The sequence below is a fragment of the Maniola hyperantus genome, chromosome 11 (genome assembly GCF_902806685.2).
Source record: "Maniola hyperantus chromosome 11, iAphHyp1.2, whole genome shotgun sequence".
NCBI lineage: Eukaryota > Metazoa > Arthropoda > Insecta > Lepidoptera > Nymphalidae > Maniola > Maniola hyperantus.
Window position 1 is genome coordinate 2,240,993 of NC_048546.1, and position 21,020 is coordinate 2,262,012.

Here is a 21,020-nt window from a genome sequence, read left to right on the forward strand (position 1 = left end):
GTGTTCTTGTTGCAACAATCCAATGTAGCCAATTGTAAGCGGGCAGCAACCAATCAGCGATGATTGCGATCGTCACATTGTAGCCGTCATTCTACCGCAATCGAGCCGATGCAAGATAAAATTGATGGTGTAACAGTCGCCTTAGAACTAGATGCAATTATTATTGTTAAAAGTTTTTAACATAATAAATTGCCTACTTATTTTTTTATATCTAGGTAAAATTATTTTGTGCGTTTTAAACACTAAAGTATCACTTGATTTAGCGGTGAAGAAAACATCGTGAGCAATAAAGAAATTTGTATTTGTATTTTTATTTGTATTTGGAAATCTGCATGACTAAGAGTCTTCATAATGTTCTAGGCTAGCTTGGTAGACTATGTCTAGGACCTTCTCATTCTGAGAGGTGACCCGTTCTCAGTAGTAAGCCAGCGATGGGTTGATTAATAATAAGTACCTTCTTGGTTGCAGTAAGTACCCATCTCAACAGCATGTAAAGTATTATTATTATGGGAGCAACCCGGAACTTTCGTTGAATAAGCATTCTTGGTTAGAGAACCTTATAATTTGAATTTTGGTGCAAGTCAATAGAGATCGAGATTTGTTAATCAAAAATTGTTTTTGGAGAAAGTACCTATTCAAGTATCTCGTTTTTAGTTGGTAATATAAGTGAATAAATAAATAAATAATCATTTATTTGCAAGAGCGTTGATACAAAAAAGATGGAAGTATACAATATAAAGAGCCCATAACATTCCACTAAATTAATAGTGTGCAAACATTTTAAGAGAGAGATCAAAAATTTATTAATTAAACACTAGATGATGCCCACGACTTCGTCCGCGTGGATTTAGGTTTTTTAAAATCCCGTGGGAACTCTTTAACTTTCCGGGATAAAAAGTAGCCTATGTCCTTCCCCGGAATATAAGCTAACTCCGTACCAAATTTCGTCAAAATCGGTTGGGCCGTGAAAAGCTAGCAGACAGACAGACACAGACAGACAGACAGACACACTTTCGCATACGAAATTATTAGCCTTATGTGAGCGGAAAACGTGGTGGCGCACTTTCAAGAAAGCCATAATATGTCAGCGTATTTTTAAATATTTTTATGTTCTTCTGGACCTACTATACTTATATTTTGCAATATAATTCTCATAGAAATGGACCAAAACAACAAGGGGTCACTGAAATAACGCTACCATCTTAGACGTCATCATGACTTACCACCAGGTGAGATTGCAGTCAAGGGCTAACTTGTATCTGAATTAAAAAATATATAAAAAAACCTTAGCTTGCCGGGCTTAAAAGATTTTCAAGGCTTTTTCTTGTAACTTGCACTCACGGGTAGTTTAATAAACATTAGAAATTACGAAACTTTAATGTCTTCTTATATTTTACGGTCTATTGATGTGAGATTGGTGCCGGTTTGACAGGTCCCAGGTTCGTCGAACCCAACACCATTTCTTATGCTTAGCTTGCGCACAGCTATGTGGCAGCTTTGATTATTTTTTACAAAGAAAGCTGATCTATTAATTTCGTCGACGTCATCTAAATATCTCTCTATATAAAAACTAGCTGCCCTGGCGAATCCTCGTTCCGCTTACCAGTCGATTCAAATTTTTTAAATTTTTCGCTCCGTAAAAACTTTCCTCGTACTTCAAGGAATATTATAAAAAAAGAATTAGCGAAATCGGTTCAGCGGTTCTCGAGATTTGCGATGACCAACACATTTAGTGATTCATTTTTATATTATAGAGAAGATGAATCGCTGAATGTGTTGCTGATCGCAAATCTCGAGAACAGCTGAACCGATTTCGCTAATTCTTTTGTCATAATATTTCTTGAAGTACGAGGATGGTTCTTACGGAGAGAAAATTTAAAAAAAAATTCCTGAAAAATAATCGACTGTTTGGCGGTACGTTCGAGACCTTCGCCTGAGAGTTTTCCATAATGTTTTCAAATGTGTGTGAAGTCTCACATCATCCCCACATGAAGTCATCAATCCCCACATGGCCAGCGTCAGACTATGGCCAAAACCCGTCTCACTCTGAGAGGAGACCTGTGCTCTGTAGTGAGCCGGCGATGGGTTGATCATGAACTATGTATCGTTAGTACACACGGATGTAGGCGTGGGATACTTACTCACGTGGAATCAGTAGTTGTCACGGACCGACGGACACCGCTCCTTGTCGCTATACGGAAACCCCTCAAGCACAGCAGGCAAAGTCAGACTTACAAGATGGTTCAAGTTCAATTCCCCGATGGAGTCAATTTAGGATAGATAAAATAGGGTTTAGAAGGATTGAACCCCTGATCCCTGATTCAGCGGGTCGATTTCAATCATTCTTACAATCTCAATTGTTGTGATTGGCTGAATTGGTGCGATTCTTGTCGCAACAATGCATTGTAGCCATTAGTGAGCGAGCAACAACCAATCAGAGGTGACTGCGTGACATTTAGGTGCTCGTTTGCGGTAGAATGATAGCTACAATGTCTCGATCGCAATCATCTCTCATTAGTTTATGCTCACTCCCTATTGGCTACAATATATTTGTATTGTTTCAACAATACCATAATTTCAGACAATCACAACAATTGAGATTGTAATAATGATTGATGCAGGTTTTTCGGAATTGAACTAGGTTGCTTAAAAACAGTAGGGCGATTGTCTAAAACTTGCATCAATCATTATTACAATCTCAATTGATCTGATTGGCTGAATTTGTGCGAATCTTGTTGTAACAATGCATTGTAGCCAATAGTGAGCGAGCATTAACCAATCAGAGATGATTGCGATCGTGACATTGTAGCTGTCAAACAACCGCGGTAGGGCCACCGCACAGTGAATCGCCTAGAACAAGCTAGGTGGACAAAAGTCAATTCAAAGAATCACTTAATTGATGGTCATTTGTCACTAATGATTACCCAGGGATCATTAATCCAGGTAATAATTAACGTTAACCAATCAGAGATGATTGCGATCGTGACATTGTAGCTGTCATTCTCCCGCAATTGCACAGCTGGTCAGCGTTAGCAAGTCCAGCGTGCTTGTGTCAGTGATCCAGACTGTCATGGTCGTGAGTCGTGACTCGTGGGAGACCGAATGTCTTGAAATAGTGACTCGTTACGGTTTGGTGGACGCCGCTCCTTGTTTTTATAAGGAACTACGCTCTTTAACTCGTAGGGATTCGTGTATTGCTACCTTAAATGTTTTGAGAAAAGATTTTTTATTACCGAAGCCTACTTAAATTGTGTTCTAAAAAGTTTGAAAACTCGACAGCATTACCTCACAGCGCGTAAAATTAAATAGGTTTTTTATTACATTCTTCGGTACAACCTTCGAACCAACGAAGCCGTCTAATGAAGCGTGTTCGGTAGCTGTAACTCTAAAAAAGTTTTCCGTGATCGCATTTAGGCTTCAGCTATCAGTACCCTTATTATAAATGCGAAAGTGTGTTTGTTTGTTGGTTTGGGTGCAACGGATTGACGTGATTTTTTGCATGGGCTTTATGCCCACGCCCGGATTGTCATCTCGACCTGACGCGCAATATTGGTAGGTAGGTACGCGACTGACACCAGCGCAGAGTAGGTACTTCATCATCATCATCATGATGATCAACCCATTACCAGCCCACTACTAAGCTCGGGTCTTCTGTCAGAATAAAAAGGGTTTAGGCCACAGCCCGCCACGCTGGCCCAATACAGATTGGCAGACTGGTGTGTGAACACCTTTGAGAAAATTATGGAGAACGCTCAGCCATACAGGTTTCTTCATGATGTTTTCGCACATAACTCCGACAAATTGGAGGTGCGTGCCCGGGAATGATCCCGGATCCTCCCGAATAGGATGTGGACGTCTTAAAACCACTAGGCTACCACGGCTGTAGGTAGGTTCTTACCTCTTACTGTTTAATTAACACCATACATACCACCACAGATCGGTTTTCATTGATCCACAATTACCGAAACTTAATTAGTAACTTCCCTTTGTTTGTCTTTACCATCTGTTTTCTTTCAAAAGCATTTCATTCACGGCCGCTTTACTATCAGTTACTCCCATTGAGTTACAAATCTTTTAGAGATGCAGAGTGCAGACCTCATACATCATAATATCATAATACTAGCTGACCCGCCCCGGCTTCGCTCAGATGGAATTTAGAAAATCGAGGTGGGGGTTGAATTTCACAAAATTCTGAAATACATATTTCTTCATTTGTTGCCGAAAACCCAAATACCAATTTTCATGCAAATAACTTGAAAAATGACTTTCATACAAACTTCCATCCCTTACAACCCCCTCGGTAATAGAATTTCCAAAAATCGTGAAATACGTATTTTTTTATTTTTAACCGAAAGCTTAAAGACCAATTTTCATCTATGTAACTTCAAAAATGACGGACTTTCATACAAACTTCCATTCCCCATTTAACCCACTTAGAGGTGGAATTTCAAAAATCCTTTCTTAGTGGATACCTACTCTTTACAAAGAACACACCCTCCAAATTTCATGTCTCTAGGACCAGCGGTTTAGGCTGTGCGTTGATATATATGTCAGGACTTTGAATTTTATATTATTTTTTATATATATATAGCTCAATTACCACTCACTCACTCACTCACTGACTCATTGACATAATTGTTCTCCTAGAAAGAGATAGAAAATGATATAATAATGTATGGGAGATATGTTCAGAAGTGGGATTCGAGTAGGGAAAAATTATGACATTTCAGAAAAACAAGATGGCGGCCGACCTGACTTTTGTAACTTTTTTGTTTTCCAACCGATTTTGTTACAACTTGCAACTATTGAAGATATTAGTAAACATGTTTTAGAAAAAGTGTAAAAAATTGGAAAAAACAAGATGGCGGCCGAGATTTTCAAAAAATTTCCTCCTGTAAAATTTTGTATGAAACTTTTTTTTTTCAATCACGGTTTCATATAGAAGACAAAGATTCCTTTAGGGCAACATATGGAGGGAGCTGATGATTGAGGATTTCGGAGACGGGTGAAGGGCACGCTCAAGGTATTGAAGATAGGTGGGAGGTGCTCGACCAAATGTCATTCGAAACCTCATCCAATTGCCAAAAATTTGAAAAAAAATTTAAAATTCCGAAAAAAAGATGGCCGCCATACAAATTTCATCGGCGTCCATCTCGGAGGGTACGAAAGATGGAAGAGTGGTTTCTTGGCAAAAGATGATCAGGATTCAAAGGTCTATTCGATGACTTGAAAAAAAATTCAAAATGGCGGAATTTTTTTTTTCATAGAAAATGTATGACTTTTTTAAAATTGTTCAAAGGGCCATTATAGACCTCGAGAGCTGCTTTAGCAGCTCGAGCAGCGAGCAAAATACTAGTTATACTATATATAGCTCAATTACCACTGACTGACTCATTGACATAATTGTTCTCCTAGAAAGAGACAGAAAATGATATAATAATGTATGGGAGATATGTTCAGGAGTGGGATTCGAGTAGGGAAAAATTATGACATTTCAGAAAAACAAGATGGCGGCCGACCTGACTTTTGTAACTTTTTTGTTTTCCAACCGATTTTGTTTAAACTTGCAGCTCTTGTAGATGTTAGTAAACGATTTTTAGAAAATGTAAAAAAAATTGGAAAAACAAGATGGCGGCCGAGATTTTCAAAAAATTTCCTCCTGTAAAATTTTGTATGAAACTTTTTTTTTTCAATCACGGTTTCATATAGAAAACAAAGATTCCTTTAGGGCAACATATGGAGAGAGCTGATGATTGAGGATTTCGGAGACGGGTGAAGGGCACGCTCAAGGTATTGAAGATAGGTGGGAGGTGCTCGACCAAATGTCATTCGAAACCTCATCCAATTGCCAAAAATTTAAAAAAAAATTCAAAATTCCGAAAAAAAGATGGCCGCCATACAAATTTCATCCGCGTCCATCTCGGAGGGTATGAAAGATGGAAGAGTGGTTTCTTGGCAAGAGATGATCATGGTCCGAAGGTCTACTCGATGGCTGGAAAAAAAATTCAAAATGGCGGAATTTATTTTTTCATACAAAATTTTTTATTATTCAAAATGGCGATTATAGACCTCGAGAGCTGCTTTAGCAGCTCGAGCAGCGAGCAAAATACTAGTTATACTATATATAGCTCAATTACCACTCACTCACTGATTGACATAATTGTTCTCCTAGAAAGAGATAGAAAATGATATAATAATGTATGGGAGATATGTTCAGAAGTGGGATTCGAGTAGGGAAAAATTATGACATTTCAGAAAAACAAGATGGCGGCCGACCTGACTTTTGTAACTTTTTTGTTTTCCAACCGATTTTGTTACAACTTGCAACAATTGAAGATATTAGCAAACGATTTTTAGAAAAAGTGTAAAAAATTGGAAAAACAAGATGGCGGCCGAGATTTTCAAAAAATTTCCTCCTGTAAAATTTTGTATGAAACTTTTTTGTTTCACTAATACTTTCGTACAGAAGACAAAGATTCCTTTAGGGCAACATATGGAGGGAGCTGATGATTGAGGATTTCGGAGACGGGTGAAGGGCACGCTCAAGGTATTGAAGATAGGTGGGAGGTGCTCGAGCAAATGTCATTCGAAACCTCATCCAATTGCCAAAAATTGGAAAAAAAATTTAAAATTCCGAAAAAAAAGATGGCCGCCATACAAATTTCATCGGCGTCCATCTCGGAGGGTATGAAAGATGGAAGAACGGTTTCTTGGCAAGAGATGATCAGGATCCGAAGGTCTACTCGATGGATTGAAAAAAAATTCAAAATGGCGGAATTTTTTTTTTTCATACAAAATTTTTTATTATTCAAAATGACGATTATAGACCTCGAGAGCTGCTTTAGCAGCTCGAGCAGCGAGCAAAATACTAGTTATTATTATTATACTATATATAGCTCAATTACCACTCACTCACTGATTGACATAATTGTTCTCCTAGAAAGAGACAGAAAATGATATAATAATGTATGGGAGATATGTTCAGAAGTGGGATTCGACTAGGGAAAAATTATGACATTTCAGAAAAACAAGATGGCGGCCGACCTGACTTTTGTAACTTTTTTGTTTTCCAACCGATTTTGTTTAAACTTGCAGTAATTTTAGATGTTATCAAACGATTTTTAGAAAAAGTGAAAAAAATACGAAAAACAAGATGGCGGCCGAGATATTAAAAAAATTTGCTCCTGTAAAATTTTGTATGAAACTTTTTTTTTTCACTAATACTTTCGTATAGAAGGCAAAGATTCCTTTAGGGCAACATATGGAGGGAGCTGATGATTGAGGATTTTGGAGACGGGTGAAGGGCACGCTTAAGGTATCGAAGATAGGTGGGAGGTGCTCGACCAAATGTCATTCGAAACCTCATCCAATTGCCAAAAATTTAAAAAAAAATTCAAAATTCCGAAAAAAAGATGGCCGCCATACAAATTTCATCCGAGTCCATCTCGGAGGGTATGAAAGATGGAAGAGTGGTTTCTTGGCAAAAGATGATCAAGATCTAAAGGTCTATTTGATGACTTGAAAAAAAATTCAAAATGGCGGAATTTATTTTTTCCGCCGACTCACTCATTGACATAATTGTTCTCCTAGAAAGAGACAGAAAATGATATAATAATGTATGGGTGATATGTTCAGAAGTGGGATTCAAGTAGGGAAAAATTATGACATTTCAGAAAAACAAGATGGCGGCCGACGTGACTTTTGTAACTTTTTTGTTTTTCAACCGACTTTGTTACAACTTGCAGTTATTTTAGACATTAGCAAACGATGTTTAGAAAAAGTGAAAAAAATTGGAAAAACAAGATGGCGGCCGAGATTTTCAAAAAATTTCCTCCTGTAAAATTTTGTATGAAACTTTTTTTTTTCACCAATACTTTCGTACAGAAGACAAAGATTCCTTTAGGGCAACATATGGAGGGAGCTGATGATTGAGGATTTCGGAGACGGGTGAAGGGCACGCTCGAGGTATTGAAGATAGGTGGGAGGTGCTCGACCAAATGTCATTCGAAACCTCATCCAATTGCCAAAATTTGAAAAAAAATTCAAAATTGTGAAAAAAAGATGGCCGCCATACAAATTTCATCGGCGTCCATCTCGGAGGGTATGACAGATGGAAGAGTGGTTTCTTGGCAAGAGATGATCAGGATCCGAAGGTCTACTCGATGACTTGAAAAAAAATTCAAAATGGCGGAATTTATTTTTTCATACAAAATTTAAAACTTTTTTTATTTATTCAAAATGGCGATTATAGACCTCGAGAGCTGCTTTAGCAGCTCGAGCAGCGAGCAAATACTAGTTATACTATATATAGCTCGATTACCACTGACTCACTCACTCACTCACTGACTCATTGACATAATTGTTCTCCTAGAAAGAGACAGAAAATGATATAATAATGTATGGGAGATATGTTCAGAAGTGGGATTCGAGTAGGGAAAAATTATGACATTTCAGAAAAACAAGATGGCGGCCGACCTGACTTTTGTAACTTTTTTGTTTTCCAACCGATTTTGTTACAACTTGCAACAATTGAAGATATTAGTAAACGATTTTTAGAAAATTTAAAAAAAAATGGAAAAACAAGATGGCGGCCGAGATTTTCAAAAAATTTCCTCCTGTAAAATTTTGTATGAAACTTTTTTTTTTCACTTATGGTTTCATATAGAAGACAATGATTCCTTTAGGGCAACATATGGAGGGAGCTGATGATTGAGGATTTCGGAGACGGGTGAAGGGCACGCTTAGGGTATTGAAGATAGGTGGGAGGTGCTCGACCAAATGTCATTCGAAACCCGATCCAATTGCCAAAAATTTGAAAAAAAATTCAAAATTCCAAAAAAAAGATGGCCGCCATACAAATTTCATCGGCGTCCATCTCGGAGGGTATGACAGATGGAAGAGTGGTTTCTTGGCAAAAGATGATCAGGATCCAAAGGTCTACTCGATGGATGGAAAAAAAATTCAAAATGGCGGATTTTTTTTTTTTCATACAAATTTTTTTATTATTCAAAATGGCGATTATAGACCTCGAGAGCTGCTTTAGCAGCTCGAGCAGCGAGCAAAATACTAGTTATTATTATTATACTATATATAGCTCGATTACCACTGACTCACTCACTCACTCACTGACTCATTGACATAATTGTTCTCCTAGAAAGAGACAGAAAATGATATAATAATGTATGGGAGATATGTTCAGAAGTGGGATTCGAGTAGGGAAAAATTATGACATTTCAGAAAAACAAGATGGCGGCCGACCTGACTTTTGTAACTTTTTTGTTTTCCAACCGATTTTGTTACAACTTGCAACAATTGAAGATATTAGTAAACGATTTTTAGAAAATTTAAAAAAAAATGGAAAAACAAGATGGCGGCCGAGATTTTCAAAAAATTTCCTCCTGTAAAATTTTGTATGAAACTTTTTTTTTTCACTTGTGGTTTCATATAGAAGACAAAGATTCCTTTAGGGCAACATATGGAGGGAGCTGATGATTGAGGATTTCGGAGACGGGTGAAGGGCACGCTTGAGGTATCGAAGATAGGTGGGAGGTGCTCGACCAAATGTCATTCGAAACCTCATCCAATTGCCAAAAATTTGAAAAAAAATTCAAAATTGTGAAAAAAAGATGGCCGCCATACAAATTTCATCGGCGTCCATCTCGGAGGGTACGAAAGATGGAAGAGTGGTTTCTTGGCAAGAGATGATCAGGATCCGAAGGTCTATTTGATGACTTGAAAAAAAATTCAAAATGGCGGATTTTTTTTTTTCATACAAAATTTTTTATTATTCAAAATGGCCATTATAGACCTCGAGAGCTGCTTTAGCAGCTCGAGCAGCGAGCAAAATACTAGTTATATATATATAGATTAAGAGAGGCCCAACTAAACACGATACGGTGCAACATACATATATAAATATAGTACACTGTGCCACAGTTCACAACAGTGGGAATTTGTAACACAACCTCGAGGCTTCGACGACACTGGCAGGCGTCAAAATGTTCCTACATTTGACACTAGGTGGCCTATGGGCCTATTCTTCTTTGATTCCACGTCTCCCATAGCCTAAAATTTGACATAATATTATTGTCGATTAAGGGTCAAACCGAGAGTTCCCTCACACTAATTCACTCTGACTGTGCTACATCCCACCAGAGTCCCAACCACAGATAACGGGCCAAGGGAGAATATACAGTACGCTTCAGAAAATAATGTACCTTTAGAAAGAGATAGCGGTTTTGTAGAGCATTTTTCAACAGTAGATAGAGATTGATCAAGGGAAGCGTCGCAGGTGAATTTACATTCGTCGGTCTGTCTTATTCACTAGTTAGGTTGAAGCCGGTTTGCGAGACATTACCGCCTCTAGTATTATGACAGCTCTCTAGTTGTACCTATTTTTAAGTGCACTCAAATTGGTTCTTCCTACGGTAAACGAAGCTTCGTAAACAGAAAGGTAAAGTAGTATTTTTGGATCTTCCATTCAAGTAGTGCTCTTTAGCTTTAAAAATTCTATTTCTGAAACTACTGAGGAGTAGCGTTCAGTAATATGGGATTTTCTAACCTGTTCGATAAAAGTTATGCCAATTTCAACAATTTCGCTGAAGAGAATATGTATATTGATGAAATTTCACAAAAACTAACAATCCTTTTTTCCGACCCTTTTTTTCACAACACCAACAATAGTTACTGCCTATCACAGTAACTCCAGTGAAGAAAGTTGCAGTAGAGGATCCGTTTATTTATTTTTTAAATCGAGAAGTATACAGCGCCTATGCTCTTTCATCATGATCAACCCATCGCCGGCTCACTACAGAGCACGGGTCTCCTCTCAGAGTGAGAAGGGTTTTGGCCATAGTCTACCGCGCTGGTCATGTGCGGATTGGTAGACTTCACACACCTTTGAGAACATTATGGAGAACTCTCAGGCATGCAGGTTTCCTCACGACGTTTTCCTTCACCGTTAATGCAAGTGATATTTAATTAATTAAAACGCACGTAACTCCGAAAAGGTGCGAGCCCGGGATCGAACCCCCGACCTCCGATTAGAAGGCGGACGTCCTAACTCCTAACCACTAGGCTATCACAGCAGGCTATGCTCTTTGGTGGATCTTATTTCAAAATCTTATCATAAGATATCTACTACTGTCTAGCTATAAAGCTATAAAGCTAGACAGTAGAAGATCCACCGCAGCCCTTACTTGCTCTGTGCCCATCTTATGGGCGATCTGCTACAAAGAATAGAAAATTCTATTTCTATTACTTAGAATTCTCTGGAGAAAACACAATGAACATCACTCATTCAAACTAAATTTAAACCAGACTAATTTATTACCATTACAGATTACAGATGAAAACAGAAAAGTACCACTTAAACCGAAATACATACAAGCAGTTTTGGTACGTATTCAGTTAAGTGTGAGAGCTATTTTTGTATGAATGTTAAATACCTATTTAAGGTGTATTATGATTATTGTACTTTTATCTTTACCATGGATCTCTTTAATGTGAAGGATGTCCGTATCCCCCTAATTGGAAATAACGAGCCCATCAAAAATAGATGTAATGGTGTTTGGAATCTGAGAACATGATTTTCTTTTTACTCAACTTATGAAGGTATAGTTTTTGCAGTTATCTATACTTCTATACTAATAATTTAAAGAGATAAAGTTTGTGCTTGTTTGTAGGGGCATACTATTATTATATACCAGCTTTTGCTCGCGACTTCGTCCGCGTGGACTATTCAAACTTCAAACCCCTAGTTCACCCCTTTAGGAGTTGAATTTTCGAAAATCTTTTCTTAGCGGATGCCTACGTCATAATAGCTGTCTGCGTGCCAAATTTCAGCCCGATCCGTCCAGTAGTTTAAGCTGTGCGTTGATAGATCAGTCAGTCAGTCAGTCTGTCACCTTTTCCTTTTATATATTTAGACTAGCTTGTGCTCGCGACTTCGTCCGCGTGGACTACACAAATTTCAAACCCCTATTTCACCCCCTTAGGAGTTGAATTTTTAAAAATCCTTTCTTAGCGGACGCCTACGTCATAATAGCTATCTGCATGCCAAATTTCAGCCCGATCCGTCCAGTAGTTTGAGCTGTGCGTTGATAGATCAGTCAGTCAGTCAGTCAGTCAGTCAGTCAGTCAGTCAGTCACCTTTTCCTTTTATATATTTAGATTCTGTGGTAGGGGGTAATCTCTCGAAGTACTGAACCGATTTTGAAAATTCTTCCACCAGTAGCTAAGCTACATTATTTCTAAATGACATAGGCTATGTATTATTTTTAAAAATTAGAGATCCCTACGAAAATTTTAATAAGCTACCCGTGCGAAGCTGGGGCGGGTCGCTAGTGTACTTTATGTGTTTAGTTCGTCTTTCGATTTCCCTCTACTTAGTCATTTTCATATCTTTTTCAAGTTCTTGCTTCCATCTTAGACCAACAATCCAATCATCACACAAAATCATTTGAATCAATCATCCCTCATTTAAACCAGTCAAATGGTGCTGGGCTACTCAGGCCCAAAGGTGAGAGCAATCCATACTAATATTAAAAATGCGAAAGTGTATCTGTCTGCTAGCTTTTCATGGCCCCAAAAGTTTAACCGATTTTGATGAAATTAGCTTACATCCCGGAAAATTAAACAGTTCCCACGGAATTTTAAAAAACCTAAATCCACGCGGACGAATTCGCGGGCATCATCTATTAGTATCTACTCCATATCATATACCTCGGTACATATTATGTTCCGACTTGCGCTTTTTAGAGAAGAACCCTGTGGAGGAAAGTAAGTAGCGCTTTGCTTTGTTATATTGATTCTAAACAGCAGGTATGTTCTATTCTTCTTTATAGAAGCAAGTAAAAAAATGAATTCAAAGTCATCCGTGGGTTATCGTTACAAATTACCTACTCACAGCCTCTTTGTCTCAATGATTGACGTGCATTGTCGAGTATTGTATCAGTAATAGATGCTATTTTGAATCGTCGGCATTCGGCGTTTGGACTGCTCTAGGTCATGGAAATTTTTGCTGTTTCAAGGTTGTAGGAAGGTACCTACCTAAGTAGATAGGTATGTTAGATCTATAGAACTCTTAGTAATTTCTATTTATTTTATTCAGATACAAGTTAGCTCTTGACTGCAATCTCACCTAGTGGTATGTGATGATGCAGTATAAGATGGAAGCGGGCTAACCTGGGAGGGTTATGGTCGTTTTTATTAAACCCAGGTAGTGATTAATTTATATTTGTTTATGTACCCAGTTTGAACAAATGATTTGAGTTATTACATAAATTCTTTACCCTCCCTTAATTGATTATATCACCATCACCCACTCAAGTAAATAAATACTATAACTAAATTAAAATAACTATTCCCAACGCATCACACCCAGAGTAACATGTGACTCGATGGGAATTTTTATCGATGGATTCCCAACGAGTCACGGTGTGACTCGTTTCAGTGTGACTCGTTGGGAACCCATCACCCATACCCCTTTTAGTTTCTATTCTTAACCCTCCCTTAATTGATTATATCACCATCACCACTCAAGTAAATATCATCATTATCATCATCATGATCAACCCATCACCGGCTCACTACAAAGCACGGGTCTCCTCTCAGAGTGAGAAGGGTTTTGGCCATAGTCTACTACTTGACGCTCAGCGTGGTAAACTATGGCCAAATACTATAAATAAATTAAATTAACTATTCCCAACGCGTCACACCCAGAGTAACATGTGACTCGATGGGAATTTTTTTTCGATGGATTCCCAACGAGTCACGGTGTGACTCGTTTCAGTGTGACTCGTTGGGAACCCATCACCCATACCCCTTTTAGTTTCTACTCGGCATTATACCGGAACGCTAAATCGCTTGGTACGGTTATGCCGGTTCTTCTTCATTGTGGGCTGGTTTCCGCACTTAAACGTTTCCGTCTGTTGTGCGTGCATCGCCCCTCCCCGCCGAAGTCTTCACTCCAGCCATCCAAGCTCGCTCCAGAAGCCGAGTAGACCGCCCAGGTTGCCGAGGGCTGCATGGAGTGAGGTCGGGGAACCTAAATGGCGCTCGCGTTGATCTGCTACGCCCGTGCACACCAGGAGCACGTGCGTCGGTTATGCCGGTAAACTAGCCACAGCTGAAGCCTCCCACCAGACAAAGAAGACAGTAAGAAAAGTCATAAATTCAAATGAAAATGAAAAATATATGCTCTATGGTTTTTAAATAAAAATCTGTAATATTAATAGGTAAGTATAATTAAGTAGGTAATTTACATTTTACGTGGTAATTTCTTACGCCTTTTATTTTTAATACACTAATTTCACAGCAATGAGGAATTTTATAATGTTTGTTTCGTTGCTGTAAGTGTAAAGTTTAGTTGTTCGATGTTTCTACTTTCTATTATCTCAATCTAAATATATAAAGGGAAAAGGTGACTGACTGACTGACTGACTGATCTATCGACGCACAGCTCAAACTACTGGACATATCGGGCTGAACTCTGAAGTTTGGCATGCAGATGCAGATAGCTATTATGACGTAGGCATCCGCTAAGAAAGGATTTTAGAAAATGCAACCCCTGGGGGTGAAATAGGGATTTGAAATTGGTGTAGTCCACGCGGACGAAGTCGCGAGCATTATATTATGTATCTAAGTAATTTTATTTTATTTTATTAATATAATTTTGAGCACATGTCTGCAACTGTAGGTACCACAGCTATTTTGTCACGTTTACCAACGTATAGGCAACCACGTATGGCGAAAACCAGATTTCCATATGGGATGATGTAATGAGGAATGGTAATAGAGCATTTTCCATTGTTACTTACCGAACAATGGAAAATGCTCTATCATCTATCTATCACCATGTCATCAAACCATCACCGGCTCACACCAGAGCATGGGTCTCCTCTCAGAGTGAAAAGGGTTTTGGCATAGTCTACCACGCTGGCCATGTGCGGATTGGTAGACTTCACACACCTTTGAGAACATTATAGAGAACTCTCAGGCATGCGGGTTTCCTCACTATGTTTTCCTTCACCGCTAAGAAAGTGATATTTAATTACTTAAAACGCACGTAACTCCGAAAAGGTGCGAGCCCGGGATCGAACCCCTGACCTCCGATTAGGAGGCGGTCGTCCCAACTAATAGGCTATCACAGCTTCGATAGGTAGGTTCGAAATTTGTGAAGTCCACGCGGACGAATTCGCGGGCATCATATAATCTCTTCTCTACATAGTATAAAATAAAGTCGCTTCCCGCGTCTGTATGTATGTATGTATGTATGAACGCGTAGATCTTTTAAACTACGCAACGGATTTTGATGCGGTTTCCACCAATAGATACAGCGATTCAAGAGGAAGGTTTATAGCTATAGTTTAATTCTCAAAAAATTAGAGATCCCTAGAGAAATTGAAGTAATGTGAATTAGGTCGGAAAAAAATCCTCTCATTTGAGAGTTTCCGAGGCAATGACACCTCAATGACATCATATTAGTATCTACGTTGCACCCATGCGAAGCCGGGGCGGGTCGCTAGTAATGTAAATTGCAAATCAGGCGCTGCCACGTAATACATATAACGTGTCATAATAGTTCAGTATTTCAGGAAACCACGGCTCACCCGGAAAGAAAGCGCCAACTTTATAGATATCGATCAATGCAAATTAATGGGGTGCAACACCGCGGCGCCCGGTGCGATAACCAATTCGATTACCTATGCAAAATTATCAATTCAATTCAATTCAATTCAAATTTCTTTATTGCGAATATGGGTAAACAGTGCAGATATTACAAAACAAAAAGGTACAGCCAAATTCTGCCTATTAGCATGCAATGTGTTATGACTTATGATATACCGAACAACGTGTAGGTACATAGTTTTGATAAAATTAGTCAAATTAAATACTTAGTCACAAAAAAATACAAATTTAAATGATAATGTTACAAATGTCAAAAATTAAAATAAAACTAAAATTTCTCTACAAGGTAATCATTAATCGAGTAATAGGACATACCTATTCGATGTTTATTTATTTTATTTTAAGGGTTCCGTAGCCAAATGGCAAAAACGGATCACAAGCAGTGGCGTGCACAGGGTTTGAAGCCAGGGTATGCATTAGTTAAGTAGGAACCTGTTTACTGGCAGGTCATAATGAAAAATATGCATTGAGCTAAACAACTGGGGTAAGCAGTGCATTTATGCCTCTATGACCTGCATGCCACTGATCACAAGCTATCGTTGGTCCACTACTGAGTACTTACAGGTATCCTCTTGAATTGGAAGGGTTTAGGCCCTAGTCCGTCAGCTCGGTAAGTGTGGATTGTCGACTTATACAGCTTTTATAAAGAACTTTCAAGCGTGCAGATTTCCTCACATTGTTGACATTAATTAAAAATTATTAGGTCACCTTTGTAACACCTGTAGCACTATGAATTCGTACAATAGGTACCAATTTGTAGAATATTGATCATCACAAGCCATCGTTGGTCCACTACTGAGCACTTATAGGTCTCCTCTTAAACGTACGGAAATTTTAACAAGGAGATAGCTTACATCCAGGGACACACTTTTTTATACCGGATATAATATAGGTACCTGTATCTGTTTTTTATCTGTATTTTATATGTAATTTAATATGTAATAATATCCAATATCCAATAAATAAATTAAATTAAATTAACCTACTGAACCGTTTCTTCGGGATTTTTGAAAAACCAAAATCCGTGCAGAAGAAGACGCGGGCGTCAGCCAATATTTAATACCTAGGTATTGTGTAGAACTAGTTGTGCGACTGAGTTTTGACACAGGTTTTGAGGAAAACAATAAGAACACGAAGTGATAATTGCAGTATAAGTGTACCTATATTTAGTTTAAACCACGATTTGTTCACAAAACAATGCTCATTCAACGAACAATACACAATTGGCATTATAACAAACCTGGATAAATATCGACTTATTGTAACTGAGAAATGTAAACCTGCCTACAATGCGACAACTTGTATAAGTTACGCCGATATACCTGCGCAGAAATCTTATTTTTGAATGGCGCGGCGAATATATCTCAGCCAAATAATTTAAATATGTACCTACCTACCTATATCAAAAATTGCGGAATCGGCAGGATTCGAACATGCGTCTTCTGGGTTTCGCGCCAGATGCCTTGACCGCTAGGCCACAGTTCTGAGCTCTTAGGTTCTTAGGACTTGATCAAATGAGGAGATCCGTAGGGGAACCAGAATAAACGACACAGCTCAACGTGTTGCAATGGGCAGGGCACATTACATTATAGGTATATAGATTGATCTTTTAACTCTGAGCTGAGAGGAGACCCGTGCTCTGTAGTGAGCCGGCGATGGGTTGATCATGAATTAGATCAAAAACCGATCTAAGATCTTGCATCGGAAAGCAAACCGTTAGAATATAGCCTCCACTGGGTGGACGACGACATCCGCGCGAAGGCCGCGCAAAATAGTGGCACGTTGAAGACCCTAGAAAAAAGACCCAGAGTGGAAGTCTATCGAATGATGATGATGGAATAGAACTTGTGCGTAAAATAGAGAGATACAACAGCCATGTGGTAGATTCTACCAGGTAGAATTTAGGTAGGTAGGTAGGTACCTACTACATAGGTAATTACTGTGCAAACAAACCGCTACCGTAATTTACATAACTTAATCTAAATATATAAAAGGAAAAGGTGACTGACTGACTGATCTATCGACGCACAGCTCAAACTACTGGACGGATCGGGCTGAAATTTTACATGCAGATAGCTATTATGACGTAGGCATCCGCTAAGAAAGGATTTTTGAAAATTCAACCCCTAAGCGGGTGAAACAGGGGTTTGAAATTTGAGTCGTCCACGCGGACGAAGTCGCGAGCATAGGCTAGTTATAAGTAAAGTTCTACAAATAACATACGAAATAATTTCCACCTCAAAAACCTTACCTCATTGTTTGACTCAAACTGCAGTCATCAAGAATCAACAATCCTCAAAAGAAAAGAAAACACTAACAACACTGCACAAAAACTGTCACCAAATATAATTTTTGTTAATTTTTCTTTCGTCACGGTTTCGAAAATTTTTGAACGTGGTTTTCGGGCGTAAATTGACGTAGAAACTTTTTAAAAATGGCGGCACGCAAACAGGCAAAACGACGCGCTTCGATGGCGCGCAAAGAAACACTGAGAGGTTAATTTTCAAGGCAGTTTGCAACGGAGACTTTTAGTATAGCCTGGCATATGAAAATGCATACGAGAGTAGGGTTGCCAGGCGTCCGGATAAAGCCGGACATAGGTAGGCTTTTTGATTTCGTGTCCGGTCAAAATAAACGGTGTCTGGCTTTTGTTAGGCTTTTTACATTTTGCGAACGAGCGTGGCCGAGCGCAGCCGAGTCGACTGCAGTCGGTCGCTCCCGCAGGCCGCATTGCCGCCCGCCCTATACGAAAATCCTCAATAATGTCCGGCCTTTCTACCCAAATGTCCGGCCAAACTGGCTGGTCTGTCCGGCTATTAGGTTTGGCTTACTGGCAACCCTACACGAGAGGCATGAGAGGCTGCTATTATTTTTATAGGCAATCAGGTCGGTAACCGGAGAATTGAGATTTCTGCAATGATCCTGCTGTATTCAGATGCTGCGAAGGTTGATATGACTCATGCAATTAATCTAAACCTCAAAATATTCTTTTAACTCAAGTAGACACTGAAGTAAATATAGGTACACGAAACAACGTGATTTGGTTCGCATTTTTACAACATATTTTATAGAAAAATAGTTACAAAAAAATTCAGATTTGAAAATGGTGCCATATAGGTACATATGCCGATTTTTCTCAAAAAATTATGACCAGTGTCACTCGGGATGATGCAAGGATTCTAACAATATCCGATACATCCAAATCTATTGAGGCATTTAGAAGTTATAGTGGAATAAAGAAACTCACATACATGAACCTTGAAAGCATTACACTAGGGTCTGGTGGGAGGCTTCGGCCGTGGCTAGTTACCACCCTACCGGCTGCCGCCAAAGCAGATACGATATCGTGTAGAAGCCAAAGGTGTATGGGTTTAATAATAACTGCCATACTCCTTCCAGGTTAGCCTAGGTTTCCATCTTAGACTGCATCATCACTAATTACCACCAGGTGAGATTGCAGTCATGGGCTAACTTGTTCCTGAATTAAATTAAATACTTAAACTCATTTTTTGGGCAGTCGTGAAAAACCAAAAAAAAAAACTTCCTGATCGCGATAATTCAAGTGAAAATCTGCGGTCCGCTCCTTATGCGACTAGCCGTGAGCAAATTAGCTTTACTTGGCAACTCGATCCAAATATCACTTTCTAATAACACCAAAAGCTTCCTTAAGGGACCAGTTTTCTTGCACCCGAAGCCATTAGCCTACCTAAAGCTTCAATACCACAATCAACGGTCTAAACTTCAGGGTTTAGAGTTATGCGTTCCACTTTAACTTGTAATCTGTGTGATGGTGTTGATCTCAGTCAGTCAGTTGGTTTGTACTCTACACATACCTACTAGAGTCAAAAATATAAGAGCAGGTTTTCACGTATTTATCTCAAACTTTTGAAATTACGTCAAAGTTACTAAAAATATTTTTTGCATTAGTGAGGTGATGGTGGTAAGCGGTAACTCGAATGTGTCTCTATCAAATTGTGGTAAAAAATTCTACTGACAAAAGCCGGCAGAAGCTCAGCAGTTAAGTAGCTACACTTGGCAAACTCCAAAATAATACTAACTATTTTCGCAAACTTGTTTTTAAATTTAACAAGGTGGTTTTTAAATACTTTTGGATTCGAGCCACGATGAAATCAGTTGTTTGATCAATTTTGACAGCGGAATGCAAACCCTTAAATTTTCAACACACTGCCTGCCTGCCTTACTTTACTTTTTTACCCGACTGCGATAAAGCCAAAAGGAAGGGTAGGGTATTTTAGCAGTCTATGTACATGTATGTTTGTAACTATTTTGTGTGTTCCACTGTAGCGGCTAAACTACTGGACCGATTTTAATGAATGAGGTGTCAATCGATTTTTTATTATGGTCCGGGTCACATAGGCTACATTTTATACGGATAAAATTGATCCGATAGACGTAACATCCAAAATAGTGGGGTCCCAATTTTTTTATTATTAAGTTATCTACAGAACTCTAGACCGTTCGCTGTGGACTTGACACCTAAGTATGGAAAACTAACGGATCCGGTTACATTGATTATTCTATAACTTAACTAATACATAAGCATTCTAGGCCACCACTTCTTGGAAGTAGTTGATCGCATTGACAGAAATACAGTAGAATTCCTTTCATTTTTAACCGACTTCAAAGCACGAGGAAGGCCAACTGCTCCGCACTAACAGGTTTTCTTACAGGTACGCCAGATATTTATCTAATACTTTGCTGATATTATAATTTGTCTTAAGGTAGCATTCGGTTCTTAGCGACAGCGACGCGCGACGGCGACCCGCGACTGCGACCGGGTCGCGCGACCCATTTTTGTGTTGTTTCGGATTGACTATGCTGCGTAGGCCCTATTGGCCGCTACAGCGTCACCGGGGGGGTTGGCGAGCGCGAAGCTCCGCCTGGGGGTGAGCCCTAGGGCTCGAAGAAATAATTCGAGAGGTCGGGGGGCAACGTCCTCCTAAGGGCGCCTCCTGTGAGGCTCGGACCACGGCTTAGGATGACGTTGGGATGGGTGGAGTTGTCGGTTTTGTTGGTTAGTCCGTACGCCCCCGAGGCCGTGGCGTGAGCCCACGTCCGGGTGACGTTAGAAATCGGGGACCTCGTCTTCGCCGGCGAAGACGCTGTGATGAGGTTGAATTGTGTAGCCCTACGAGATAGGGTGCATTGTCGGTCATGATTTGATCGTCGGGGTCGTTAAGGACGTGCTTAGGGCGTCTTTTATCTGGGGGGTCGTTTCGGTCAGGGGTGTAAGTCGCTGCCTCAACTATTAGGGGGTTGGGGTGTCTAATGGCTTTCTCAAAATAATTTTGGAAAGCTGTTTAAAGTAA

General features: G+C 39.2%; 1 protein-coding gene across 4 annotated transcripts in view; it reads right to left on the reverse strand.

Moving 5' to 3' along the window:
- LOC117986330 (uncharacterized) overlaps nucleotides 1-21,020 on the reverse strand; it is a 92,838-nt gene that overhangs the window by 48,357 nt on the left and 23,461 nt on the right. The window contains exon 1 of one of the 4 annotated variants that reach the window (XM_034973165.2): nucleotides 17,942-18,160. The exons of the other annotated variants lie outside the window; for them this stretch is intronic. The gene's annotated coding sequence lies outside the window, so the exon portion shown is untranslated. Of the gene's footprint in view, nucleotides 1-17,941; nucleotides 18,161-21,020 lie in introns of those variants that run through there. 4 annotated transcript variants of the gene reach the window in all.